This window comes from Marmota marmota, unplaced genomic scaffold (genome assembly GCF_001458135.2).
Source record: "Marmota marmota marmota unplaced genomic scaffold, marMar, whole genome shotgun sequence".
NCBI classification, from domain to species: Eukaryota; Metazoa; Chordata; class Mammalia; order Rodentia; family Sciuridae; genus Marmota; species Marmota marmota.
The window spans coordinates 5,161,449-5,175,981 of NW_026000224.1; the positions used below are offsets into that span (position 1 = coordinate 5,161,449).

The 14,533-nt window shown below is 38.5% G+C and overlaps 1 pseudogene; it reads right to left on the minus strand.

Annotated features, from left to right (window-relative positions):
- Nucleotides 1–13,843: 13,843 nt before the first annotated feature.
- Nucleotides 13,844–14,292, minus strand: LOC107158176 (annotated as a pseudogene).
- Nucleotides 14,293–14,533: the final 241 nt, after the last annotated feature.

Here is a 14,533-nt window from a genome sequence, read left to right on the forward strand (position 1 = left end):
TCTGCCCCTCAGCAGGCCGCTGGGCCTGCTCTGTGGATGGTCACAGTTCCCTCTACCTTGCCGGCGCAGGGGGAGGGGGCGGCTCTGCCTCTCAGCAGGCCGCTGCTCCTCTTCTGCCGGTGGGTTGCAGGCCCGCCTACCTTGCAGGAGTGACTGGAAGCTCTGTTCAGCCGTGGGCCACTGGGCCTTTTCTGCCGGTGGTCACCGTTCCACCTACCTGGCAGGCGCTGGGGGTGGGGGGCGGCTCTGCCCCTCAGCAGGCTGCTGGGCCTGCTCTGTGGGTGGTCACAGTTCCCTCTACCTTGCCAGCTCAGGGGGAGGGGGCGGCTCAGCCTCTAAGCAGGCCGCTGCTCCTCTTCTGCTGGTGGGTCGCAGGCCCGCCTACCTTGCAGGAGTGACTGGAAGCTCTGTTCAGCCATGGGCCACTGGGCCTTTTCTGCCGGTGGTCACCGTTCCGCCTACCTGGCAGGCGCGGGGGGTGGGGGGCGGCTCTGCCCCTCAGCAGGCCGCTGGGCCTGCTCTGTGGATGGTCACAGTTCATTGAACTTTTTTTTTTTAACCATTGATAAATATAATTAGGTTCAGATTCAACTATCAGCTTCATTTCTATTGATTTTATTTCAATGAGCAAGTTGACACCAATATCAATTTCTTAATTTTCAAAGTAGGAATAAAATATTACATCAAGATATTATATTATTTTATATGAGATATATTCATATATAATTTTTAAACACTTAGTAATTCATGTTTCAGAGAAGACGTAATAATAATAATCAATAATAACACAAGTTATATGAACATTTTAGCAAGTCAATTGTAACATACTATGGGTTCTGCCATATCAAAGCAACCAGGCACAACAATAAAAATAAGCCATTAAAAAATATTTCATAATTAAAACACATTGACATATTGCAGAGTTCTAGATAGAACTCTTCTAGTTCTATCTAGAGTTGTGCCTACTTCCCCAAATAACTTGGAAGTAATGAAGAGTGTTATCAACTAAAATTCATTCATAAAAGTCAACTTAATGCATCAGTTCAAAAACCATACAAAACTTGCCTGAAATTCTTTTTTATTATTAGATTATTTATTTATTCTAATTTGTTATACATGATGGCAGAATGCAATTCATTTCATATTACATATAGAGAGCACAATTTTTCAAGTCACTGTTTGTACAAAAAGTATTTTCACACCATCTGTGTCTTCATATATGTACTTAGGGTAATGATGTCTAACTCATTCCACCATGATTCCTATCCGCTATTTCCATCCTTTCCCCCCCTCCCTTTTGTCCTATCTAAAGTTTCTTCATTCCTCCTATATCCCCCCCATTGCCATTATGAGTCATATCAAAGAAAACATTCAGCCTTTGATTTTTTGAGGATTGGCTTGCTTCACATTATATTCTCTGACTTCATACATTTACCTGCAAATCCTATGATTTTATTCTCTTTTAATGCTGAGTAATGTTCCTTTGTGTATTATATACCAAAATTTCACTATCTATTCATCTACTGAGGAGCATCTAGGTTGGTTCCACAGTTTAGCTATTGTGAATTTTGCTGCTATAAACGTTGATACGGCTGTGTCCCTGTAGAATGCTGTTTTTAAGTCATCTGGGTATATGCCAATGAGTGGAATAGCTGGGTCAAATGGTGGTTCCATTTCAAGTTTTCCAAGGAATCTCCACACTGCTTTCCATACTGGCTGCACCAATTTGCAGTCTCACCAGAAATGTATCAGTGTGACTTTTCCCCCACATCCTCTCCAACACTTTTTGTTGTTTGTATTCTTCATACCTGCCACTCTGACTGGAATAAGATGAAATCTTAGAGTATTTTTGGTTTGCATTTCTCTAATTTCTAGAGATGTTGAACATTTTTTAATGTTTGTTGATTGATTATATATCCTCTTTCAAGAAGTGTCTGTTCAGTTCCTTGGCCCATTTGTTGACTGGATTATTTGTTTTTAATGGTGTTAATGAGCCTCAAGCCTATACATATCCTGAGTGCTTTATATAGTCTAGAAATTAATGCTCTATCTGATGTGCTTAAGGTAAAGATTTGCTCCCATTCTGTAAGCTCTCTATTCACCTTACTGATTGTTTCTTTTGCTGAGAAGAAGCTTTTTAGTTTGAATCCATCCCATTTATTGACTCTTGGTTTTAATTTTTGTACTATAGGAGTCTTATTAAGAAAGTTGGGGCCTCATCTGACATGATGGAAATTAGGGCCTACTTTTTCTTCCATTAGGTGCAAGGTCTCTGATTTAATTCCTTGGTCCTTTATCCACTTTGTGTTGAGTTTTGTGCATGGTGAGAGATAAATGTTTAACTTCATTTTGTTGCGTATGGATTTCCAGTTTCCCCAGCACCATTTGTTGAAGAGTCCATCTTTTCTCCAATGCCTGTTTTTGGCATCTTTGTCTAATACAAAATAACTGTAGTTATGTGGGTTAGATTCTGTGTCCTCTATCCAGTAGCATTGGTCTATAGGTCTATTTTAGTGCCAAAACCATGCTGTTTTTGTTACTATTGCTCTATAGTATAGTTTTAGATCTGAAGTAGTAATGCCACCAGATTTACTCTTCTTGTTAAGGATTGCTTTGGCTATCCTGGGTCTCTTATTTTTCCAGAGGAATTTCATGATTGCTTTTTCTATTTCTATAAGGAATGCCAGTGGGATTTTGATTGGGATTGCATTGAATCTGTACAGTCCTTTTGGTAGATGGTCATTTTGATAATATTAATTCTGCCTACCCAAGAACAAGGTAGATCTTTTCATCTTCAAAGTTCTTCTTTAATTTCTTTCTTTGGCATATTGTAGTTTTCATTGGAGAGGTCTTTTACATCTTTTGTTAAATGTATTCCCTAGCAAATTTTTGAGGCTATTGTAAATGGGGTGGCTTTGCACAATCTCTTCAGTAGAATAATATCAGAAAATTACTTGTATTTGATTTTCCAATTTATTCTTCATGCTTGGAAAATTTTCTGATATTATTTCATTGAAAAGACTGTGCATTCTTTTGGTTTGAATCTCTGAACCTTCCTCTAACTCAATAAATCTTAAATTTTTTATTTTGATGGTATCCCATAATTCTTGGATGTTCTGTCCATGGTTTCTTACCATCTTCACTGTGAGGTCAACTTTATTTTCAAGATTGTATATTTTGTCTTCATTGTCTGAGATTCTGTCTTCCAAATAGTCTGTTTGCAATGTTATCTATTGAGTTTTATAATTGGTTTATTGTTTCTTTCATTCAAGCATCTGTTGTATTTTTCAGAATCCCTATCTTGAAGTAATCTTGTGCAACCTGTATTTACTTTCTAATTCCCAAATCATTTTATTTCTTTATGTTCTGAACTCCTTCTCTGACATTTCACCTACTGCACTATCTATGGATTCTATTGTTGGTAGTGTCTTGGTTTGTTTGAGGCACTTTGCTCCTTTGTTTTTTCATGATTATCTATGTGTCTTCCTCTCTTGAGTATAGATGTAAGGTATTACATCTTCTGTCCTATTGTCTTATAGTGTGCTTACAGGTTACCAATACCTCACTTTTAAGGGAGAGATCAATATTATAGCACTCAGTGTGCAGCCATATATCAGTTGGCTTCTATTTTTACATTTACAGTTTTGTTACTATAAACAGAAATGATGAGTTCAGTTATCTTCAACCATATAGTCAATAGGATTGCATAATGGTTTACAGTTTCTGATGGTAGAAGGGGGGACTGGAAGGTTGGCTGAGATGTTTATGAAGTATAATATGAGAATAAAAAGATATTAAATTATATGACAAGTGAGAGGGTAATCATAAGAAGGTGGATGTTAGTAGGAGAAACAAGAGATAGGCAACCCCATGCAAGACTTTCTGTTACCTCAGCAACATGATAACTCTTAGAACCCCTAGTAGAGAAACCTCTGGTGCAGCCAGGCCACAGGGACTTTGGTGATGTCTTACCAGGTCCTTATTATTGTCTCCTGATAGAAGTGGTGATATCCCAGTTTTGTGGTAGTGGCAGCCTCAAGCCTATACATATCCTGATGTTGGGCTGTGGAGCCAGGCTTTTGTGAATAAGGAAACCCAGTGCAGGATGGCTCTCCACAGAGGCTTGGAATGACTCTGCCCCAGAACTCTGAGACCTCAAGGCCTTTGGTTCTCCTTCTGCCCATAATGCTTTTTGCTGAATGTCCACATGGTCAGTTTCCTTACTTCCTTCAGGTTTCTGTTCTGGTGACACCTGCTAAAGCAAACCTTCACTGACCACTCCTCCACACTATTTTTTCCTAGTTTTTATTTGTTCTTTTTTATTTTTACATGACAGTAGAATCTATTTTGATATATTCATACAAGCATTGAACATATTTTTTATTACAATTTGGATCCCAGTCTTGTGGATATGCACAATATTGTGATTCACTGTGGTATATTCATATATGTACATAGGAAATTATGCCAGATTTTAATATTCCTTGACCTCATCCCCTGAATGCCAAGTTCTTCTTCATTGCTCTCTTGTTCTCCTTCACATTTACCACTATATTTATTTATTTTTTATGGTTATTGAGGACAGATTTTTTTCTACTATATTGTAAAAGCTTGGTACATTTTAGTAGCACAATAAGATTTTTTTCAAATAACAAACTAATGTTTGTTGTTGTTATTTATTGGCTTGTGCATGTAATAAAGAGAACAACAGCATAATCCAACAGCATTGTAAAGTTCTTGATAGGTAAGTTTTTTTGCTTGCATTCTATAAATTAGAACTCTGAGTTTACATAAAAATCTTACATAAATAAAATCTTACATAATAAAAATAACACATAAATAAAAATTGGTAGCAATATTAAGATATAATTAGTCAAATGATAACAATTCTTAATATCCTTTTTATGAAAAAAATAAATAGTCTCTAAAATCAGTCTTAACAACAGTTTTAGAAAGGTTCACATATAAATCTCATACATAAAGGAATGATCTTGACTCAGCTGAAGGGAACCAATGTGAACATATTGACATAGATGTCTTTGAGAAGAATAGCTTTATTAGAAAGTAGGAACTTCTCAGTTTTCTTAGAGAATGGTAAAATGTCATCACACATGGTAAAATATTTCCTAATGCTGCATAAAACTCACTGCATGTATCCTCCTTGAATAGGGTCTAAATAATTATTGCTACCTGCTTTTTACCTTATTTCCATTCTCTCATGTTAATGTCCCCAAAATTTATGTGTTGAAAACTCAATTCCCAAAGCAACACTGTTAGCAAATGGGACCTTATAGAAGGTATTTATGTCATAAATGCTCCACCTTCATGAATGAATCCATGCTGATTTTAAAAGGTCTTGGGCTGGGGCATAGAGCACCTGTCTAGCTTGCGTCAGGGGCTGGGTTTAATTCCCAGGAGCACTTCCCCACACCCACACATACACACACACCACACACACCACACACACAAAGGGTTTAATAGTGCACGTTCAATTTCTTTCATGTGCATGCTCTAACTCTCTCACACACACCGTTTTGATGACTTATGCTATTATAATGCAGCAATAAGTCCTTCACCATATTATAGCCTCTTGGTCTTGAATTCCCAGCCTTAGGAAATGTGAAAAAGTTGTGTGTACATTGGTTTGGGCTGACATTAGATGGCTCAATATTCTAAGAGTTTCACATAAAAGAGAGACTTGAGCTTCACTTTTTTTTTTAAAAAAAAAAACAAATATTTTGTTCTGACCCCTGAATGTAAAAGTGTTCAATTAAATATTTTTTTATGGAAAACAATGGGAATATGCAGAATGAGTATCTGAACCAGCATATTTAAAAGAGTTAGGATCTTTTAAATTATACTGGGAAGGGGGCTCTTCTGTAGCAGAACAAAAAAATCAGAGGTAATATCTTCAACAAGTTATTTCCTACAATGGCCTATATAGTGTCCCATTGTACTCTGACATTTTTTTATGTTCTATGCAAGGTTCCAATTGTCAACTTCCTGATTTATATAATTTATAAGAAGCTGGTATACATAAGTGTGTTCTTTTTTTATCAGAATAAGTAACTTGAATGTGTAGATGTAGAGATGCCTAATTTATAGGAAATGAATCATAAATATAAATATTTATATTATGGTGGGAGCTTGATCTGGGTAGACAAGATGCTCTAAATCCCTCCTGGAACTACCTCTGTGAGCATTGGATTCCATTCTCTGGAAGCTTGAAATGTCACCAAATAGCAGTGTGTCCAGGGGCACCCCAGCTTTATTTCGGAGCAGGGAGAATGATTTATGGAGGTAGAGTAGTGATATTCACCACTAGATGCCAAGCAAGAAAGGAATTTGTGAACTAAAGTCCAAATTAGTGAAGTCTGTGCTGTATACACCCCCCCCACACACACACACACCAAAAAAGAAGAAGAAGAAAGACGAAGAAGAAGAAGAAGAAGAAGAAGAAGAAGAAGAAGAAGAAGAAGAAGAAGAAGAACAACAACAACAACAACAACAACAACAACAACAACAACAACAAGAACTAATGTCCAGGCATGTAGTCTCAAGGATGCTGTAGATGGGTTTCTCTGGATGGCTGTGCACATGTGTTCTGTGACTCATAGCAGACTGGGTGAGTAAAGGATATGCTTCAGCCTTGGGCACAGCCCCTCTGCCCCAGTGGCCTCAGCTCCTGTAAAATATCCTTGGTGCTTTTCCAAGTGTTGGTTTCTAAAGTGCAGAAAGTTGTTTTTTTTTTTTTTGGTTGTTTCTGTTGTGACCACATCCAGGAAGTTAAGTCACAAAATTCTTTTGTCTGAGCTAATGGTATTCTTAGGCAAAATAGTGTCCCTGAGAATGGGTAAGTAAAAGATGGAAAGTGTTATGTTGGCTCAAGTAATAGAATCCATCCTGTTGACTCAGTTGCCTGTTCTGTGATTCACACAGAATCCCACTGTGCATAGTGAAAGCCTCTGTGACCAAGATTATTATGAGAACTTCATATTTTTTTCACATTGTCAGGAGGCATGAGAAGGGCTGCCTCACAGTGTTAGACCAGGTCATGGGCACTGGCAGGCAGTAGGTGCATGGTTAAGTTTGAGGTCTGCATCACTGCCAAGTGCAGCTGGAGTGATGGGGGTTTCTAGTATCTTCTCTTGGTGACTGTAGGTAGCTAATGCCATGATGCTATTGTGATGTGTGGCAGGCCAGGAACTCTCTGTGCAGACTGAACATCCCTAGAAGGGTGGACCCTTAGAAAGACTTGGTTCCATTTGAGTTGGCAATGTAGTGTTTAACTTTGATGACAAGAGTTTAATAACCTGAAAGCAGATGTGGAAAACATAAAGTCCATGCAAATGACGTGGAGGCAAACCCTTTTCCTACCTGCCTGCAAGACTGCTCTAAGTCTTCATGGCATACTATGAATAAAAATAGCAGAAGTCTTATCACAAAGATTCTGTGGATAGCTAGATGTGGAAAGAAAGTAACTAGGTTATTTAAAGCCAAAGAATATGTTAGAGGTGGAGCTCTAACACTAAGGATGGTCCTCAGTGTTCAAATAGTACCTTTCTGGTAATTTTTGTGAATGCTTGTGACAGAGTTCATCTCCACTTGCCCATGAGAGGGAAGACATGGCAGAAGGCTTTTTACTCAGCCTCTGGAATTGTGATGCCATACTCAGCCAGGGGCCAAGGGAGAATGCTATGTTTTGCTTAGTTTCTTTTCTCTCTCTCTGTGGAGTTCAGGGATAGTGAATGGGCCTTCTGACCCTAGAGGACTTTTATATGTGTACATAATTATTAAATACTGGCACAGATTTAGGAGTCTTTTGGAGATTACTAAGTTTCACATCTGGTTAATGTGAAATTATTTCTCATGAGGGCTCACTCTTTGTTGAAATCAGAGCTGAACAAAGCTTAGCTAGATCTAATGGTTATAGTATTTTCTTCCAAACAACAGTCCGTAGTATCCAGTCATCATTCAGGCAGTAAGTACCAGCTCTGTACTAGGCTCTGCAGATAAAATGATCAATAATATGGCCTGACTTTTAAGGGCTTGTGGTTCCATTAGTGTGATATAGCAGCTTCACAGCAGTTCATTTTATGTACACTTAAAAAAATAATATCTTTATTGTGAGGTACTCTACCCACAATGAAATTGACTTGTGAAGTACCTAATTCAGTACTTCCACACTGTGGTGCACCAATCACCACTGTCTATGTGAAATTCTTCTCTACCCCAAAAGACAACCACTTACTCAATTGTAGCCATTCCCATTCTTACTTCTTCTCTAGCTCCAGGAACCATAAATTTTTCTTTCTCATTAATTTTTTCACTCTGAAGATTTAATACAGAAGAATATACACTGCATGGCCTTTTAACACCATTTGTGGCCTTAACTCAGCTCATTTTCTTTTCTCTTATCTTTTGATGACCATCATATACTTCACTGAGTCATTTTATTTGTACTTCTATGGCCTGTGTTCTGTGGAGTAAAAAAAAAAGGCACACCTTTCTTCAACTAGTACTTATCAGAAGCCTCACTTTTGTCATTTTCCATGGTCCCTGTTACTAAATGAATAGTCTGCTAAAGGTAAAATGACAAAAATAAGCAAAGCATAAACACATAAACATAATCAAATGATCAGAGAAGACTTGTCCTCAGATAAGACATTTAAACCAAAATTTGAAGAAGGATCCAGTGACAGAAAAAATGAGGGTAGACACTGGGCACAGAATTTGCAAAAGAGCTAAGGTGTGCAGTAGTCTGGTGAGTTCCAAGGCCTGAAAGATTGCCAGAGTGGATTCAGTGCTATGAGGAGGGTGGCCACAGTTCAGAGAAGCAGGCCCAGGTCACCTGGTGCTTTGTCTTTGGACACAGGTTTGGATTTTTTTTCAGATGCAGTAGAAGGTTTTCATCCAGAAGACTGCCATGATCTGATTTTGCTTAAGAAAAACTGACTGCTCTATGGATAATGGATAGCAAAGGTCAAGGGGTAAACAATATTTGGGAAGCTTTTGCAGAAGTCCTGGCAAAGGGCACTGGCAGCCTTGGTTAAGACAGGGCAGAAGAAATGAAGCAGAGTGAACACATGGAAAAGATATATCAAGGCCCATTTACTCACCTATTGCGTACCCATCACCTGCCACCTGCCACCCATCCATGGATCACCCAATGTTAGCCTGCAGACTGCTCACTCACTGCAGGTGGATCATTGATCACTGCCCTTTGATGCCTGCAAGTCCATTGTCATAGTACCCACACTTTTGTTTACGTATGACCACAACCATCTTGGGACACACACTGGACAGTGCAGGTTTGCCATCAACATTGATGCCATTTTGAGGCATGGCCACATCAGTCTGGGGACACTGGCCAGGGCCTGAAGATATATTGGCATGCTACTTGTGGGTCTGATTGCACCTGAGGTCTTTCTGTTGGTTGTGCTAGTGGCTACCATCTGGATGCCTCTTTGCAGGGTCACCCCTTAGTGTAAGTGCATCTCTTGTGATCTCTCTGCAAAATGAAATGGCACTGACATCTTGGAACAGGAGCAAAGCAGAGTCTGGGGAAGCTGAAACACAGGTTCATCAGATTGCAGCTAGGTTTGTGTGGGCCAGTCTGAGTCTGGAAAGCCAGAGACGAGGAGCAGTTCCTAAGGGGGAGCTCAGGTTGAAGAAATTGGAGAAACCCTGGCTCGCTCCAGCCCAGTAGTCTTGAACTGCCTGGGTAGAGAAAGGGCTGTCTACAAAGGGTGTAAAAACTGAAAGAGGATGTAAGAGCATCTTGCTATTAGATCACACAACCAACAGGTCTGAAACCCACCAGAATGAAGCCACCATCAAACTTCAGAAAATTCTATCTATTGGTGGAGAAGGAATATTGAGAAAAATTTTGAAAGGAAATAGAAACCATCATTTAATTTTCAATTGAGACTTTCCTCCTGGCTCTCATATTTCTATGTTCTTTGAATGCAATTTTTTTATTTGTCAATTTATTGAGGATCCCATGTCTTTAAATTATATCAAATTATATATATATGTATATATAGAGAGATAACTAGCACAACCAGTAATATGAGATTATATATATATAATTTGCCTAAATCTGTATATATTTTTTCTCTCACATGTCTGTCTTCCTAGATTCTCTTTCTCACTTCTCTCATACTAAAATCAAACATCAATTAATTTTTTTTTACTTTTACCTCTATATTCTTTTTTTTTCTCCCTTAAAACACCACATCTTACAGTACTTCTTTTTTGTCATTGTCCATCATTAGAAATTGTTAACCCTTTTAGAAAACTTACTATTTATATTGTAGACAATAGTTTAGCACATCATTTCTGTTTATTATTACAAAACAGTGGCTGCTTTAATCGGAGCTATTAGAATTAAAGGTGTATATTGTTTGCATTGGGTGCTAATAATATTGGTCTTCCCCTTAAATGTGAGGTACTGCATGACTTCAGGGACACTATAAGACTACAGGGTAGAAACAGCTGCCCCAGAGTCATACTGCTAGGTGGGAAAAAACACAAAAAACATGAAAATCAAGACATCAAAGTGCCTAAAAAAATCCAGCATGTTCGAACAATGGAATCTATAGATGACAGAGTAGAAGAAATATCAGAAGAGAAATTTAGAAGATACATAATTTGGCTGAAATTTGAAATGAAGGATGATATAGTAGAGGAAATGCAGGAAGTAAAATATCACATCAATAAAGAGGCAGAGATTATGGAATCAAACAGAAATCTTCAAATGAAGACAACAATAAACCAAATTGATTTTTTTTTTAAAAGAGAGATGGGGGAGAGAGAGAGAGAGAGAGAGAGAGAGAATTTTTTAATATTTATTTTTTAGTTCTCGGCGGACACAACATCTTTGTTTGTATGTGGTGCTGAGGATCGAACCCCAGGCAGCACGCATGCCAGGCGAGCGCGCTACCGCTTGAGCCACATCCCCAGCCCCCAAATTAAAATTTTAATGAAAAATACCACTAACAGACTAGACCACTTAGAAGAAAAAAAACTTCATGCAATGGAGACAAAATATATACTTTTTTTTTTTTTTTAAGAGAGAGAGAGAGAGAATTTTAATTTTTTTTTTTTTTTTAGTTTTTATCGGACACAACATCTTTGTTTGTATGTGGTGCTGAGGATCGAACCCGGGGCGCACGCATGGCAGGCGAGCATGCTACCACTTGAGCCACATCCCCAGCCCCAAAATATATACTCTTAAAAATGAAATCAATCACACAAAGAAGATGGTAAGAAATTATGAACAGAAATGCTAAGAAATATGAGATAAGATGAAAAGACTTAAATAGATGAAGTCTTGAAGATACAAACCAAAGTAATGCATAAACTTTTATGAATTACTAATATCAGAAAATTTCCAAATCTAGAGAATAAAATGGAAAATCAACTACAAGAAGCTTACAAGACCCCAGATGAACAAAAATACAGCAAAACCACACCAAGGCACATTATAATAAGAGTGAATAACCAACAGATTAAGAATAGAATTTTAAAGCCTGCAAGGAAAAAAATACATATAGGGGTAAACCAATTTAGATTTCAGCTGATTTCTCAACCTAGACCCTCAATGCCAGGAGGTCCTGGAATAACATATATGAAGCTCTAAACGAAAGTGGATTCCAACTAAGATCTTTATGTATGACAAAATTAAGCTTCAGATTTAAAGATGCATGCTCTGAGAATCTGCCATATTTGGCGAAGGACAGAGATAACATGCCAAAAGAGTGCAGATTGGGAGGAGGCATCAGGAGAGGTCGGTGGCATGCAGCCACCAGAAAGCAGCCTTTTCAGCTGATTCCACTCTTGCTTAGGAGTCTTGTCTCAGTAAGAAGTGAATTCTGTACAGCATGAGTGAATAAGAGATGAGCAAAGCAGAAGCAGAGAATGGGAGGCATTAGGTAGAAAAGTGAGAAGCAGAGAGCAAGCGGTGGGTGAGCCTGTCTTTATAGTCTTCCTCATTTTTATACAAAATACATGTATGAAGATGTGAGAAAAAAAAATAGCATTACCCTAGATTAGGTAGAGAGAAGTGATGGGAGGGAAGGGGTGGGGAGGGGGAGATAGGAAGGAGAGTAGAACAAAACAGAAATTATTATTGCTGTGTGTATATATGTGACTTCATGACCAATGTGATTCTGCAACCTGTATACTCAGAAAAATGAGAAATTATATCCCATCTGATTCAAATGTTTGATATATCAAGGTCATCATTGTACTGTCATATGTAACTAATTAAGACAAATAAAAAAGACATATAACTAATAAATATGCAAAAAAAAATATCCGCTTACAACAGACTCAGCTCAACGGCCTAGTTAGGAAAAGGTTCAGCATCTATCATCATTAATTGGAAAGCCCCCTGTGAAAAATGTGCTGTGAAAAGACTAGAAAATTTAGAATCAGACAACCCTAGCAGCACTAGTTCATCCTTTACCCGGGATAATTATTCTTCATGATTTAGTGCTTAGTTTAAGTACCTGCTCACAAAACTCTACTGTTTTACCTTGGAAGATTATAAATTAGGAGGAATTCTTAGAATGTATTTATCTTTGAGAACATAAATCTTTCCTTCAGTTTAGACTTGCCCATTCATTATTAGAAGGAATAAATTATGTTATTTGAGAGATAAATTATGTCTTCTAGTGATATGTAGAATGTGTATATTTTTATAATTAGAATTTATAACTTAATGCATGAGGCTGTTTTGACAATGACATGCTGAGTAATTTTTGGTATTTAGAATCTCACCTTTATGAAATCTGTGTTCATGTTGTTTTTTTAAAACACCTACCTTTGATTCTATAAAAATCATTGAGATACCATTATTGCCTAATTTAGTACTCTAAATTATCATTTATCAGTGCTTTTTAGAATTTGGCATTCTATTTTGAAATCTACATCATGCCAAGAACTTTGGAAAATTAATTCACTCCTGATACTTTTATTAACATTTTTTCTTAATTTCAGTCTGGATAGAAGCTGCCATGTTTGGACTGAAGTTACTTAGTCAAATTATAGCTAAATTTAAGAATTTTGTCTGTAGAAATGAATGTGAAAATTACTTGTGTCAATTCAATTTGAAGTGAAAGGAGACATTGAACCTGCCTTTGGCTGATCTCTGATCCTTGTTTGTCTAGTTATCTAGTGCTTGGCCTTCAGCTAGTAGATTGTTTATGAATTTGAATAAATTGTAAATGCCGTGGGTACAAATTAATAATTTCTTTCATTTTGTGATGAATTAAGAATATTGGCAGTTATGAATTTTTGAAAAGCATTTAGTAATTAAAATTTAAAATAAAATTATTTCTGAATTCTTCATAGAAAACATCCTTTATTTAGTACAATTTTGTGTTCTTACTATTAACGTCTTTAGGAATATATAATAGTTAAACATTGAAAAACGGCAATACAAAATGGTAGATAAGAATGTGAACTTAGAAATCTGACTGCCTGGGCTCAAATCCTAGCTCTGACATGGCACAGCCATGTAGCCTTGGGCACACTACTCAACATCTCAGGATTTTTGTTTTCTTTTCTGTAAAGATGGCATAATAATAATGCCTGCGTCAGAATTGCTGTGGATAACCTGTTGAAAATGTGTAAAAATGTGTAAATCTTTGGGCCTAAAGTAATACCTGGGTCATAGAAAGAGCACCATAGCTTTTCTTTCTTTCTTTCTTTTTCTTTTTTTCTTATTACAGGAGATCCCTCTTATTCAGTTTCCTTTCCATAATTTTAGTTACTAGGTCAGCTGCAATGCTAAGTTGTTGCATGGAAAATTCCAGAAATAAAGAATTCATAAGTTTTAAATATGTGCTATTCTGAGTACAGTGATGAAATATTGATCCTTCCCATTGAGGAAGAATCTACAGGCCACTAAGAAGATGCTCACGATGCTGTGCTTCACTGGGGAGAGCTCCAGCAGACTGTCACTCATGTCGGCATGCACGCCGCTGATGCGACAGTCTGGGAGCACCTGCAGGTGGAAGACAATGCCCACTTTGTAGTACAGCCACTGCAGACGCTTGATGCCCCACAGGTAATCGCCGGCACCGCTCTGGATAGCAGCCTCCCTGTGCTGTGAGACTACCGGCAAGCGCGCCCCAGGCTCTCCCAGTGACGGTCCAGCTGGGCCTCCAGTGTGCCCTTGGTTGAGGTGGTTGCGGCAGCGCCCCCTCAGATCACCCAGGGCGGCAGCAGGGCCAGCAGGACTGCCAGGAACAGAGCCTCCAAGGCCATCCAGGGCCCCACCATCCTGGCCCAAGGACTGTGTGTCCCTCCAGCGGTCCATGCACCCTGGAAGCCAGGGACCTAGCTGCGCCAGAGACGGCCCACCGGAGCGCAGGGTCTGAGCCCAGAGGAGCGGCAGAGAGAGGAGCTGGCAGTGAGCAAAGGCCACTTGGGGCTGGAGAGGGACGCGCGGCTGCAGCTGGGACTCTACCAGACAGTGTGCGCCTCACTGCGCGCCAGTTATGCAGGTTTTAAAGGTACTATC